Source organism: Oncorhynchus clarkii, chromosome 4, assembly GCF_045791955.1.
Source record: "Oncorhynchus clarkii lewisi isolate Uvic-CL-2024 chromosome 4, UVic_Ocla_1.0, whole genome shotgun sequence".
NCBI lineage: Eukaryota > Metazoa > Chordata > Actinopteri > Salmoniformes > Salmonidae > Oncorhynchus > Oncorhynchus clarkii.
The window spans coordinates 72953499-72968646 of record NC_092150.1 but is presented as its reverse complement, the minus strand read 5'-3'; positions in this window follow the sequence as shown (position 1 = coordinate 72968646).

The window sequence follows — 15148 nt, the reverse complement described above, 5'->3', positions numbered from 1 at the left end:
TGATGACAAAGTTTGATGACAAAATGTGTCCACAATGGACCGCCGTGCCACCCTCCTGTTCAAGTGAGCACAGCACAACAAGGTGAGTCCAAAAATGTTTTGTATGCTGCTGCATAAATGATGTAATATGCCAGGAGATACGTATACTGTAACACAAAGTAATTCTATGTATGTGTTGTGTAGTAAGCTGTTACAGTTTTTTTCAATTGCTAACATGCATTGGTCAAAACTGAAGTCACATTTTCAAAACTCTTCACACAGTCAGCGAAACAGAATTGTGTGCGAACCAAATAGTAAATCATTTTCAATGACCACATTCTCCGAAATCCATTAACTCTTTTCTCATTCATACTCCGCCATCTGATAAACGATATATTTGCAGCATGTTTTCAAATGCTAACACACTGTTTCCAAAACTGTTAAAACACATTCAAAACAGAATTATGGCAAATGTCGTGCATTTCTGCAGCAACCAGATTGAAACATGTAGAAAATCTCAGCAGAATATTTAATCATTCCAAACACAGCTGATTGCAATTTCAGCTGAAAGCCTACCCAAGTGTTACCAAAAAGACAAGAGGACGGCTTCGGAATGATTTAGATTGGAAACATGGATCAAGGAAGACAGGTTGGTGGGGAAAGAAGAGTGTCAGGGAGAGGAAGAATGCGTGGAGGACAAAGGAGAGGAAGACCAAGAGTGTTGGTCCCTGATGAGATAAGGGCCACATTACTGACCATGTTGTAAACCATGGTCTCTCTTTGAGCGAGGCCAGTTTAAGGCCGCAAACAAATCTGCAGCATTCAACAGTTGCATCAATAGTATGAATTTTACGGCAAAGCAACAGGTGAGATGTGCATCCTTCAATGATAATTGAATTACATGTTACAGTACAATACAGTATGTTCACATTTTTACATGTACTGACATTTTGAAATATATTGACTGTTTTGTGTTTTTCATTAGGATCCAAAGTTTTTTTTTATTTTTTTATTTCACCTTTATTTAACCAGGTAGGCTAGTTGAGAACAAGTTCTCATTTGCAACTGCGACCTGCCTCCCACAGGAGGGAGAGGCAGAATATTATCAGATGGGCAGGAAATTGCCATTGTTGACATGGTAATTGGCAACAATACAATAAAACTGCGGGAAGTTCGGGACAGAGTGCTGGCAGACAATATCACTTTTGGGAATGTTAATACGGTCAGCACAATGACAATGTCCAGAGTCCCAGAGAAACATTAAATAAGGAGGAAGCAGCTGTACACTGTCCCCCTTGAGAGAAACGGTGAAAGTGTGAAAGAACTCTGGTATCAATATGTCCAGGTAAGTCTGTTCAATAACCAAACAGGTTACATACACAGCTATGCATAATGTAAAGTACTGTAAAATGGTGGATTTACTGTATTTTTACAGAGTAGTGGAGATGGAAACCAGGCAAACTGCTCATACATTCATCATTGTTGATGAAGCTGGATTCAACCTGGCAAAAACACGCCACAGGGGAAGAAATGTGATTGGACAGAGAGCAACCATGGAGGTCCCAGGTCAGAGAGGAGCTAACATCACAATGTGTGCAGCACTGTCCAATGATGGTTTGCTGTTACACAAACCACTAATTGGCCCCTACAATACAGAGAGGCTCATTTATTTTCTGGATGACCTGCATAATCGATTTGTGCCAGCGGAGGAGAGAGGGGCAAGAAACTCCCCTACCTTCGTTGTTGTGTGGGATAATGTGGCTGCAGTCACAGACTGGTTTGCTGCACATCACAGGATGTCAGTACTATTCCTGCCTCCATACTCCCCCTCCTAAACCCCATAGAGGAGTTTTTCTCTGTGTAGATGTCCTTACTGGATGCCATGAATGAGGGGTGAGGAGACACTTCTCCTGAAGACTGACAGGGTTGGATTAGAGACTCCAGAAGATACTTTCCAAGATGCATCGCCAGAGAAGACATAAGATGAGATGTTGATGAGAACTTGTGGCCAAATGCAAGTGAGAGGGAGAACTAGAACCAGTACTGTACTCACAGTACTGTACAGTGTGATTAATTATACTATACATGTTGATGAGAACTAGAACCCTCACATTACCGTAGAGTATGAATGTTATACTATACATGTTGATGAGAACTAGAACCCTCACATTACCGTAGAGTATGAATGTTATACTATACATGTTGATGACAACTAGAACCCTCACAGTACTGTACAGTATGAGTGTTATACTATACATGTTGGTGAGAACTAGAACCCTCACATTACCGTAGAGTATGAATGTTATACTATACATGTTGATGACAACTAGAACCCTCACAGTACTGTACAGTATGAGTGTTATACTATACATGTTGGTGAGAACTAGAACCCTCACAGTACCGTACAGTATGAGTGTTATACTATACATGTTGATGATGCTTTTTTGTAATTATTATTGCAGCCCTGGAATTTTAGGGATTTGTTTTATGTTTAAACTTTTTATTTTTCACAAGTAAATTACTATATGCAAAGATATAGAAAAAGATGAAGACTATTGCTGCATTTCTGATTCATTCTTGTTACATATACTTTAGTACGGTCAATAAAGTGAAAATGTGTTATTCTTATTCTATAATGAAATACTGATTTCTGTGAAAAATCATTCAAACTTCAAAGAGAAAAGTTAATCATATATGTAATGCTCCCTGTTAGTGTTTTTTAGGTCAGTATGTTATGAGTGACAATGTATGCTTTCTGAGTGAGAATTGTTGCCATTATTATGATCAAACAAGCTTATTTTGAGACGTATGAAGTGTTTTGGTGGTTTGAGTAAGTTTTGGAGGTGAGATTAACTGTTTGGCCAAGATGCACGTTGGTAATGCAGACTGTGTGAAGAGTTTTGAAAAAGTGGCTTCAGTATTGACCGGTGCCTCACCCTAATAATTTGGACACTTTTCCCCGCATAATTTAGCCTATTGTTCTAACTTGGTGGTGCACATGTAGCCTCAGGCCTGTTTTAGAGGAATGGAATCATTTAATATTGTAAGAGCTTTCATTATCTGTTTATATTCCCCCTTTATTTATCCTGCGGTTCTGACTTGGTGTACAGGGAGAATATTGTAAGAACAGCCTATGTTCTGAATTCTGTCATTGTACATATCAAAAGTGCTGAACAAATAGATATATTGACTACTTCGTCCTAGCTCGCTCATTAATGTCTTAATTGCATTGGGACTACTGTTGGGACTCTGCAGTTGGGACAGCTTTATGTAGGCCTTAACAATTTGTCGGCACTGTTTGTCACCGTTATAGTGCAATTCATGTATTGTTTAGTGTTGTGTAGTGTCTTTGCTGGCATGCATCTAAAAATATATATTTTAGTTTGCCCCACCAAGATTTACATGCTAAAATCGCTACTGGTCAGGGGTGAGGGATGGTGGAGTCATGCTCCGGGGGAGGGGAGGAGTAACAGGGGAGGTAGAGCAGAGGAGGGTTACTGGGGTGAAGCTGCAACCAGGTCAGCATTTCTGTGTCTGATAGTCTGGGGTGCCGTCCAGCTTTCATATCTTGGCGACGAGGACGGAAAAGAACCAAAGGTGTGTGTGTGTTTGTGTGTGTGTGTGTGTGTGTGTGTGTGTGTGTGTGTGTGTGTGTGTGTGTGTGTGTGTGTGTGTGTGTGTGTTAGGAGGGGTCAGATTACTGCAGTAAAACTTCAGGCTCAACCCTGGAAGCCTACCTTCTCCTGTCTTCGGTGCGAACGTTCCGTCAACATAAAGTCTTTGGGACCATTGTCTGCCTCTCCTCACATAACAGGACTGAGAAGCAGTGGTGTTAGCAGAGCTTGGAACGCCCTCGAAGACTCTTCCCTCCCAGAGGACTTCAATCCCCAGAGGGCCATGCTGTAGGCACAACACAGCACAATATGATCATCTCTCACCTCACTGAGCCCACAAAGGAGTGTGTGTGTGTGTGTGTGTTCAAATTCAACCAACAAAATACATACAATACAATGTTATGTGCGCCGAGGCCTTGTGAAAAGCGTTACACATAATTGCAAGAAGATTTAGAAGTACTTTATGTGTAAGTGCGTGAGTCAGTGTATTTGTGAATGGGTCAGGAAGAATGTACTCTTAATTCCACATATACTTACAGTGATTCTTAATTTAAAAGTTGTGAGCTTATGCCGCGACCGTTTGTGGTAGATGGTGGCATTCTGTTATTGCACCACACTATCACAAGGGGTAGTTAGAGCGGTGCTCTATCTGTGGTCTAAACTGTGGCAATTATGGGGAAATTTCACTTGACATGTGGACTGACAATTTTTGAAAAATAGGCACGGTGGGCTTTTGGTTTCTCTCCCTCTAAAAACAGAAATAAATCATTCTAAATAACAAACTGGCTTTATTTAAACATGTGTAAGAACGTTTCAACCCATGTTCAAGAATGACCTTTTCCCTTTATTCACTTTCGGTTATTTGAAACCAAATAATCCCTAAAATATTGTTATTTTTAAAACAAGCCATAGAAAGTTGTTTGCAATATTTTTTTTAAAGAGCAAATGTAAGGAACTTGTCTGTTGGCCCTGCATTAAAGACCAAAATTGGTTAAAGAAAATTGTGATAAATAAAATGATATTCCACCGTCTCTTGGCATTGGCATTTTCCTTTCATAATGCATCCTTATTTACAAAGCGATTATTATTAACCTTGCGTTATAATTATATAAAAGCCCCTTAGATATTCTCACAGACCAGATTTGCCCTAACAAAAAAAGTCCCTTAGATGTTAATTTAGAATCCTCCAATCCTCTAAATGTAATTATTGGCGGAGAGTCACGTCATTGGCAGACAGTTAGGCAGCATTGGCGGAGTTGAAAGGGTGAGGAACGAAACGGAGTCACAATCCATGTCAGACAAACATGCCTATGTTTATTTCAACTACATTTTAGTTGCAACAAGTTGGGTTTAAATCAGGAGACCTACAGTGCATGCAAAGATGTAACAAATATTTTAGATATACTGTAGGCCTACTGTAGGCGGCATGAGTCTCACTAGTGTTGAGTAATGTGCTGTTAAAAGTGCCGTAGGTCATTTATTTATTTATTTTTATTTAACCTTTATTTTACTACATAAAGGTCTACTTACTCTGCTGGCGTCTTGACCCAGTTTATGTCCTCATTTGCAATGCAAATCATAACAAATTATTACGGGAATAAATGGAAGAGGCAAGTGGAAGGGAGAAAAAGTAAGGAACTTCTCTGTCGGCCCTGGAGGCCTTTTGAAAACATGTTTTCACCAGGGCTATTAGCAGGACAATAGACACGATGTGGTCCCAAAAACACCTCTCTGACATAGGGTTGAATGTCTCACCAGCTTTGAATGTCTCGCCAGATTTGATCCATGCATGGGATTCAGATGAATCATTGGATCAAAACTATAGAACAGTACAAAACAAGAGAACACACATGGTTAATGTTCTGAAAAAAATACATAATAATTATATATATATAAAATGTCTTGCAGAGCCTTTCCATAAGTCCTCTCAAGATTCTTCAGCTGTCTTCTGACTGTGATTAGAGTGATGTTGATTGCCTTTGCCAATCGCTCATCATCAAGCATGGGGACTGGTCTTGATAAATAAAAAAAATTAAAAATCACTGAATCACCGTTTGGGTATTGATTAGCCTACAATTAGGGTGTGGAAATGTTAGGATTACTTTGCTCTTAGTAACCTACTCTCAACCGGTCACGTTGTACAGCACCATATTTTCCTAACAGAGACCCTGAGGGTTTCATTTTTTTTCTTTGAATAGAAACACCATAATATTAATCAAATTAATTATACTATGTTCCATAAAAAAGGTTTTAAATTCTCTAGTACAACCAATAGTAAAAACTGTAAAACGCTTCCCAAGCTGTCAAACTAACCAGCATTAATGGCAACAATGGCTGACACTTAAATAACGTGCTGCGTGCGTGCTGCAGTATGACGCAACTTTTAAAGGAAGAACCACTGTAGATAGACATTGCATCATTGTAACTGTTCCATTATGCCATCTGAGAGCATGTGTAGTGCCATTGAGACCATCTCCATTTTGAAGTTGTACAATTTATTTTTCTAATACTTCTGTGAGTTGGCAAACCAACTATAAGGGTGCACACTCCTAGAATGGGTTGTTTGAACAGGTATAAATCCAAGGTTGGTGATTTACTGCCACCTGCAGTTATGGAATGTTTCCTCACAAGTATAATTCATTGGCTGATCCCTCCTGATGACATGTTTGGAATTATGTGATTCTTCCTTAACCCATAATAAATCCCACACAGTTGACTACTTCAAAATGGTGAGAGTCTGCCCATGCTAAAATGAGCTTTTGGGCACTAGAGTCCTCTATCCATCTTTATGGTATATACAGTGTATGGATTGATTGACAGGTGAATGAGCATCATCCTCTTGTTATTCTCTCCCTCTGTGTCATAGACTAGTGCATATGAGGTTGTGCCTTGTGACAGGCCAATCCGTGTCCATATATGGAAGATTCAACATTTCCTATTTGTCCTGATGCTCAGCAGGGAGGAATATAGGCACATTTATATCATTATGGCACAAAAAGAGTGGGGACGCAGAACCAATCGTCACTCAAAGCAAACGCGTCACTCAGGGACTGCTCTGTGTGTCTATGTGTGTGTGTTGCTCCTGTTTCACCTGATTTCATCATCTCTAGCTCTACTCCTCCAATTAATCCCAACGCAGATTCTCTCGTCACACATGCACGCACACGCACACACGCACACACACACACGCACACACACACACACACACACACACACACACACACACACACACACACACACACACACACACACACACACACACACACACACACACACACACACACACACACACAGAGAGAGAGAGAGAGAAAGAGAGTAGACAATACTAAACATCCCTTCTGCAAAAGGTTGCTCTATAGTTATCCTTCCCTCACAACATATTTACATCAAACCATAAACACAACAGCTGCCGATTACTGGACAGCTTTACATCGTTGGCAATACACACATCGTTGGCAATTACATTGTTAGGTCATTTCATACTAAGGACAGGTGTGCCATTGTGCTGTTCATTGAAAGTGCCGGTAAACTAGCTACTGCATCTTGAGTAAGTTAGAAACAAACTCACTATGCAGGAGTCTGCCAGGCATACAAGGCCTTCCTGCACCTCGAAGAGAAAAATAGAAAATAAGAATGATGATATGAAAAAGAGAAATTCAAAGCGAGGGAGAGGAGAGCAGAGGAGAGGGAAGCGTTGAATGCTCTGTCTGGAACAGGGCTTAGTGGATTAGCTCTGTCATGCGGAAACGGGTGGAAATAAGGGTTGTGTTGGCTGGTTGAGGCCTGACAGCCAGGCGGAACACACACACACACACACACACACACACACACACGGGACTGCACTGGGCTGTGTGAGTACACTCTCTTATATCTGTCTCACATGGTACATGAGACTTGTCACAATGTAGAGTTATGTGGTGATCTTGCCTACAATGGCGACACCGTCATGCAGTATTGTTTTAGGCCATGGAAAATCCCAGAATTCTGTAGAATGTTTTGTGAGGTGAGCTATCTACAACCAAACAATGGAATACCTCTGTATAACCTTTCACTGCTGGCTCAACCTGCAACACAAATGTGCGCGCATACACACACACACGCATTTGCATGCATGAACATGCACACACACACACACACACACGATAATTTCTCCGGGGGCACAAAGCGGCACAACATTAAATTATTCATTACTGTCAATGTTGAGAGTCCCATAGCATTTAGAGGCCTTTAGATTAGATCGCTGATGAAGATGTATCACTAGATGGCAACATTGTCCCTTTCATTTTCTGTTTGCTTTCCTATTCCTCCGCATACAGTCACCTGACCAGGACCACTCTGACTGGGCTCTCCTTTCCTCAGGAGCCTGTGGATGTTTGGTTGAGCCCAACACTTGTGGCCTCCTTTGATCTGTTGATACAGTGAATAATGTGACCTTAAAAACTGGAGATGAATCTAAAAGTCACAACAATACTGTGAAGGTAATAAAGATGTCAGTGGTGTTCTCTAGAGGAAATGACTGTTGACTGGGTTATGTCAATTTGCCAACTCAACATGTTTCACTGTGTAGGAGTTAAAAGTAAGCAACCCGAGGTTTGAGTTCTTCATGTAGCTGACACCAGTGGAGGCTGCTGAGGGGAGGGCGGCTCATAATAATGTCTGAAACAGCACAAATGGAATGGAATCAAACACATGGAAACCATGGAAACCATGTGTTCGATGTTGCTGATACCTTTCCACTGATTCCGCTCCAGCCATTACCACATGCCCGTCCTCCCGAATTTAGGTGCCTCCAACCTCCTGTGGCTGACACATTGTTTTAATGACATTGTTTTAATGACAGACAGAAATAACAGACAACTTGCAGACGGTCACAACTTGCAGACTTATTTACGTGTTGCTGTGCGTTTTCTTGCCAACCTTACTTTGCCACCTGACAACTTTACGGTTTTTACTTTTTAATTACCGTTTATATTTGTAGTTTTTCTCTCACTCAACTTTTTTTCATTCAACTTTTTCACTCCGGATGTTTTATCTGGAGATGGTTCGTCAGGACCTCCAACAGCCGAAGCTAAGTAGTAATATTAACATGATGCCTTCTAATTGCAGTCGCTGTACTCATAATATTCAGGAGAACGATCACCTTATGGCGAGGATAACTGTGCTGCAAGCCCAGCGTCAGACGCAATCGTTAGGCAAGGGTTATTTCAGTGTAGGAAAGGATGAATCAGCGTCTGTGCCACCAGTAAGTACAGATAATAATGTTAGTATAAATTCCCTCGCACGGTCCCCGCAACCGGACAACTTTCTCATGGCTTCTGGAGGGAAATGCTGTAGGAATGCTCAACCAGTGTCGCTCATTCAGCCGACAGAAACTTTCAACCGGTTCTCCCCATTAAGCAGCAAGTCGGAGTCAGAGGCCGAGCCTTCTCTTGTCTCTACTCCTCCGAAGCTTCCCACCATTAGCTCTGACAAATTGAAAACTCTAGTCATTGGCGACTCCATTACCTGCATTATTAGACTTAAAACGAATCATCCAGCGATCATACACTGTTTACCAAGGGGCAGGGCTACCGACGTTAAGGCTAATCTGAAGATGGTGCTGGCTAAAGCTAAAACTGGCGAGTGTAGAGAGTATAGAGATATTGTTATCCACGTCGGCACAAACGATGTTAGGATGAAACAGTCAGAGGTCACCAAGCGCAACATAGCTTCAGTGTGTAAATCAGCTAGACAGATGTGTCGGCATCGAGTTATTGTCTCTGGCCCCCTCCCAGTTAGGGGGAGTGATGAGCTCTACAGCAGAGTCTCACAACTCAATCACTGGTTGAAAACTGTTTTCTGCCCCTCGCAAAATATAGAATTTGTAGATAATTGGCTCTCTTTCTGGGACTCACCCACAAACAGGACCAAGCCTGGCCTGCTGAGGAGTGACGGACTTTATCCTAGCTGGAGGGGTGCTCTCATCTTATCTACCAACATAGACAGGGCTCTAACTCTTCTAGCTCCACAATGAAATAGGGTGCAGGCCAGACAGCAGGCTGTTAGCCAGCCTGCCAGCTTAGTGGAGTCTGCCACTAGCACAGTCAGTGTAGTCAGCTCAGCTATCCCCATTGTGTCTGTGCCTCGACCTAGGTTGGGCAAAACTGAACATGGCGGTGTTCGCCTTAGCAATCTCACTAGGATAAAGTCCTCCTCCATTCCTGCCATTATTGAAAGAGATCGTGATACCTCACATCTCAAAATGGTGCTACTTAATGTTAGATCCCTCACTTCAAAGGCAGTTATAGTCAATGAACTAATCACTGATCATAATCTTGATGTGATTGGCCTGACTGAAACATGGCTTAAGCCTGATGAATTTCCCTCTACTGGGCTTCCTCCATCACCTGGTCCTTCAGCACCAGAACCTCCTGCTCCCTCTTACACAGTCAGCACAGCACACAGGACAACATGCTTAGTTAATTAGCACACAGGCCAACATCAGTGGCAATTTTAGCTTGTAAAATCTTATGCATGCCAGCAAAGCCACTACACTACACAACACAACACTAAACAATACATTAATTGCACTATAACGGTGACAAACGGTGCCCACAAACTGTTAGGGCCTACATAAAGCTGTACCAGTTCTGGAGGTCTACATCACCGGCTTTCTAGGCTTCACTGAACGGGATTCATTATCATCAACCCCGGACTGTCTTGTCTGATTAGGTTCCCATTTCCCCTGATCAGTATGTTATATATGTGCCCTCTGTTCCCTCTGTCTTTGTTGGTTATTGTTCACATGTCTGTTGGTCGTGTGAGTACCTATGCGTTGGTGCAGCTGTTATGCGTATGCTGCATGCTATATACAGTATATTGTGTATTACGGGTATCGTCCCGTTTCGTTCAACGAGGTTTCCCCTCGCTCTTATATTTTGGTACAGCCCAGTGTTTAAGTATACGTGTTTGTTTTGGGTGTATTAAAAAACCCTATTTTGTATTCCTGTGCCTGTCTCCAAAATCATTTATACCAGCGCGACATACACCAAGTCAGAACCACAAGATTATTAAAGGGGGCATATAAGCAGACAATGAAAGCTCTTACAATATTCGATGATTACATTTCTCTAAAACAGGCTATAGGCTACATGTGCACCACCAAGTCAGAACAGTAGGGGAAATTAAGAGTGGAAAAGGGACCAAATTATTAGGGTAAGGCACATGGGCTACTAACAGCTTACTACACAACATACACTTAGTATTACTTTCTTAGCTACAGTATACATATCTCCCTGGCATATTACATAATTTATCCAGCAGCATACAAGACATTTTTGGACTCCCCTCCCCCTGTGCTCACTTGAACAGGAAGGGGGTGCGGCGGTCCTTCAGGGGCATATTTTGTCATCAAACTTTGTCATCAAAGTCTGACAGCCTCTGGATTTATGGTGCTTTCAAGACAACTAGGAACTCTGAAAATGATGACGTCAGTGATCTTCAGGTGGTAGTTCTTGCTAGCTAAGATTTTGAAAGTATGAAATCATGTTGACATGATCAGTCCAATCAAAGCTACTGTAGATATAACGTGATTTGACGTCATTTAATCTGTGGCCAATGACCTTGAGCCTTCTTGGATGGGCACTTTTAATATAACTCTATGGCAGGACCCAACAGGCTTGAATTTGCAAACTGCAAAATACATGGTTTGCAAACTGATATGTGACATGTATTAATGTCAAAATAACATGCAAAACAGGCAATCCCTCAACATTTTTATTTGTATTTGTTTTAGCTAAAAAGGCTCTGCCCCACCTGCCCTGAATGACAGGTCGCCACTGGCCAACATGCTTAGCTAATTAGCACACAGGGCAACATGGGCAGGTTGCCCAGTGGTTAGAGCGTTGGACTAGTATCCGGAAGGTTACAAGATTGAATCCCCGAGCTGACAAGGTAAAAATCTGTCGTTCTGCCTCTGAACAAGGCAGGTAACCCACTGTTCCCCGGTAGGCCATCATTGAAAATAAGAATTTGTTCTTAACTGAGTTAAATTAAAAAAACACTTTTTTTAAATGCTTAGTTAATTAGCACACAAGCCAACATGCTCTGTTAGCTAGCATGTAGGCCAACGTGCTTAGTTAATTAGCACACAGGGCGTCATGTTTAGTTAATTAGCACACAAGGCAACATGCTTAGTTAGCACACATGGCAAAAGTGTTAGTTAGGAGGGATATCTGTGGCCGTGTGTATCAAGCGTCAGAGTAGGAGTGCTGATTTAGGCTCAGGCTTTTAGATCACTATGAAAAAGATTACTTGAGCTGTGAAGACCTAATCCAAGATCAGCACTCCTATTCGAAGATGACCACATACTGGTTAATGTAAAACAGAAGACAATGAAGCAGAGAACATTTCCTTATGGTAGGCATTTCTCTGAACTAAGATTATACAACAAGACAGAGAAAAATATGAAAAAGGACAGGGAGAGGGAGATCGGGTGAATAGTGTCATTGAGCCAAAGATGGATATATAGAAATGGAAATGCCAGGATAAGGCGAGGGAGTTGAAGAATTATCAAAATGATAATCTGTCGCGACCGGGAGACCCATGAGGTGGCGCACAATTGGCCCAGCATCATCCGGGTTAGGGTAGGGTTTGTCCGGCTGAGATTTGTATTTTCCCATCGCGCTCTAGCGACTCCTTGTGGTGGGCCGGGAGCATGCACGCTGACTTCAGTCGCCAGCTGTAAGGTGTTTCCTCCAACACATTGGTGCAGCTGGGTTAAGTGAGCAGTGTGTCAAGAAGCAGTGCGGATTAGCGGGGTCGTGTTTAGTGAGGACGCATGGCTCATGACCTTCACCTCTCCCGAGTCAGTATGGGAGTTGCAGTGATGGGACAAGACTGTAACTACCAATTGGATCTCACGAAATTGGGGAGAAAAAGAGAAAAAGTATCAAAAATAAATCAATAATAATAAATAAATTGATAATCTGTTGGAACACACATTCCCCTCCGCTCCATAGATGAACTCATTAAATGAGGTTTACAGAGGTTCAATCAGGAAGGCTGGTCTGAATGCTCTTTTAACTTCATCCAGTAAGCATAACATAATTCACTTTTGTTTCCTATTCTACAGGCGTCAGCATAGTGTCTTTTTCTCCTCTTTCCTATGAGCCATGTACGGAATGTCATTCACCTATTTGCCTTATAGCCTATAAGCACTGCACAATAATGCACATTCCTTATGCTTGTTGTTTAACCTATGGGCTCACTTTTGCAATTATCACCTTCCTCTCTCTGAACCAATGGGTGTAAATCTTGGGATGTACTTATATATGTCAACTTACCCTTGTTCTCTCAATGTTTTTCAGCAGAAGTTTGTCAACCATACATCTCCCCACTAACCCCAGATATAATAACCGTAAGGCCTGTCACTGGTTCTCCTTTCCCCCAGTGGGGGGAATTTGATCCCAGCAGTCCCTCGTAGGGCTACCTGCCATCACATCATCTGGCTTTGAGGATCTTCCCTCAGAGACAAGGCCATTCCCCAAACTATTTATTCAAATGTCATATTGCATTCCTTCTTTGTGTTCATTCAGTTAAGCCTGTTCTCAATTGAACTGCAGATCATTGGCCTTTCCTTATCTCTTATCCCAGATCCTACACAAATGCACGAATGCATGCACACTACCTCCCTCCTTCCCTTCATCTGAGATGTGAGGGAGGAGGAGGGTGGAGGAGGGTGAGAGGGTGAGGAGGGGTGAGGAAGGTGAGGAGGGTGAGGTATTTAAAGGTAGATTAGAAAAGGCTAAATGTGGCTGTCTATTTCCCATACACTGACCTTGATTAAGGGAAGGGGTGATGGGAGCTGATGGAGTTAGGATGGTTAATGAACATCGCCCTCTCTGCCCTCTGAGTGTGGCTGTGTGTCTGGGAGTGTGTGTGTGTCTAGTAGTGTGTGTCGAAAGGAGTGTGTGAATCGTTGCAGACTAATCAGAATTCTCTAATAGACTGCTCTTCTCTCAGCCCGAGTCCAGGGTGGGGTGTCAGCAGCCATTAACCAGCAACTTAATTAATAGACCCAAATATCATGTAGAACCAGCAGGGAAAGGAGGGGAGGGGAGGAGAGCAAAGGAGAGGGGAGGAGAGCAAAGGAGAGGGGAGGAGAGGGGAGGAGCGGGGAGGTGAGTAGAGGAGAGGAGAGTGGAGGAGCGGGGAGGAGAGGAGAGGGGAGGAGCGAGGAGGAGAGGAGGAGAGTAAGCGGAGAGGAGAGTAAGAGGAGAGTAGAATAGAGTAAGAGGAGAGGAGCTGAGAGGAGAGGAGATGGGAGGAGCGGAAAGGAGAGGAGAGTAAGTGGAGTGAGATGAGGAGATGGGGTGAAGTCTAGCACTACACCTCTGTAGCACTCAATGACACAGGTCAGATGGGCTTCAGATGATGACAGTGAGTCGAAGGGCAGTGTGTGTGTGTTCGTGTGTGCTCGCTCTTACTGCATACACACGTTGCCTGAAATTACCCTCACTCAGTCACTATTTTCTACCAATGTCAATATTCAACATCCGGATCAGAGGAAAAGCTGTACTCCTGCCATTGTGTAGCTACTGGAGCTGAGTGGTTGAGTGTACAGTTGTGCCCTAGTGTAGCTACAGCGATGTAGAGGTGTAGATACAGCAGCATGGAGGTGTGTAGTCTTGTAATGCTGCTGTTCACAGCTCTAATGGAAGCTGAGGTTGTGACCCCAGGAGGACTAGGGAGAAATTCTAGCAAGGCTAAACCTGCTGATCCATTTAGCCTGGGAGGGCTTCTGAGTAGGACACACACACACACGTGCACTCGCATCCTTGCCCACCAGTGGCGGTTCGTGCCGTTCAAGGTTAGGGAGGCCGTTTTTTTAAATAAGCATGGCCTTATTTCTATTACAGCATATTGGACGACTGTCATTCATGTTCCATTCACTCAGTTCAAAGTAACATTGATGGGTTTAGACTACTACATAATGCCCATCATGAGGTTGCTACAACCTAGCTAACAAATGACAGTTTATAAAGTAGGTGCACAGGTCGAGAGATAAATCTGAGTAATCAAGGTGACAGACTGTGACACATTCAATACTTCCTTGCACACTCTTGCCTGTATCTTGCTGATCTGGGGTGCAATCATTAGTCCAAACAGAATGTTTTGCAACTTAACAAGAGTTTATTTTGGAAATATTCAGGTAGGACCTTCCCCGTATCGTTCCGTTTGCTTCTGTTGAAGAAATGTTCTGCATCACAGAATCAGCGGAATGAATACACTCCTGATCACCCACACACTAGGGCTGGAAGATATATCAAATTATTTTGATTCATTTGAATGAATGTTTTTGTGCATTATTCCAAATGCCTGTAACGCAATAATGGAGGTTTTGTAATGTATTCCTAATGTTTTCCACACTCAGTGTATTTAGTATAGATTTATCTAAAAATAATATATTTTTTATGTTTCACTATTTTAATTTGTATTAAATTCACAGAGAAGGATGTTCCTCCCCTTCCTCCTCTGAGGAGCCTCCACTGGCAAGCACACACACAACACACACA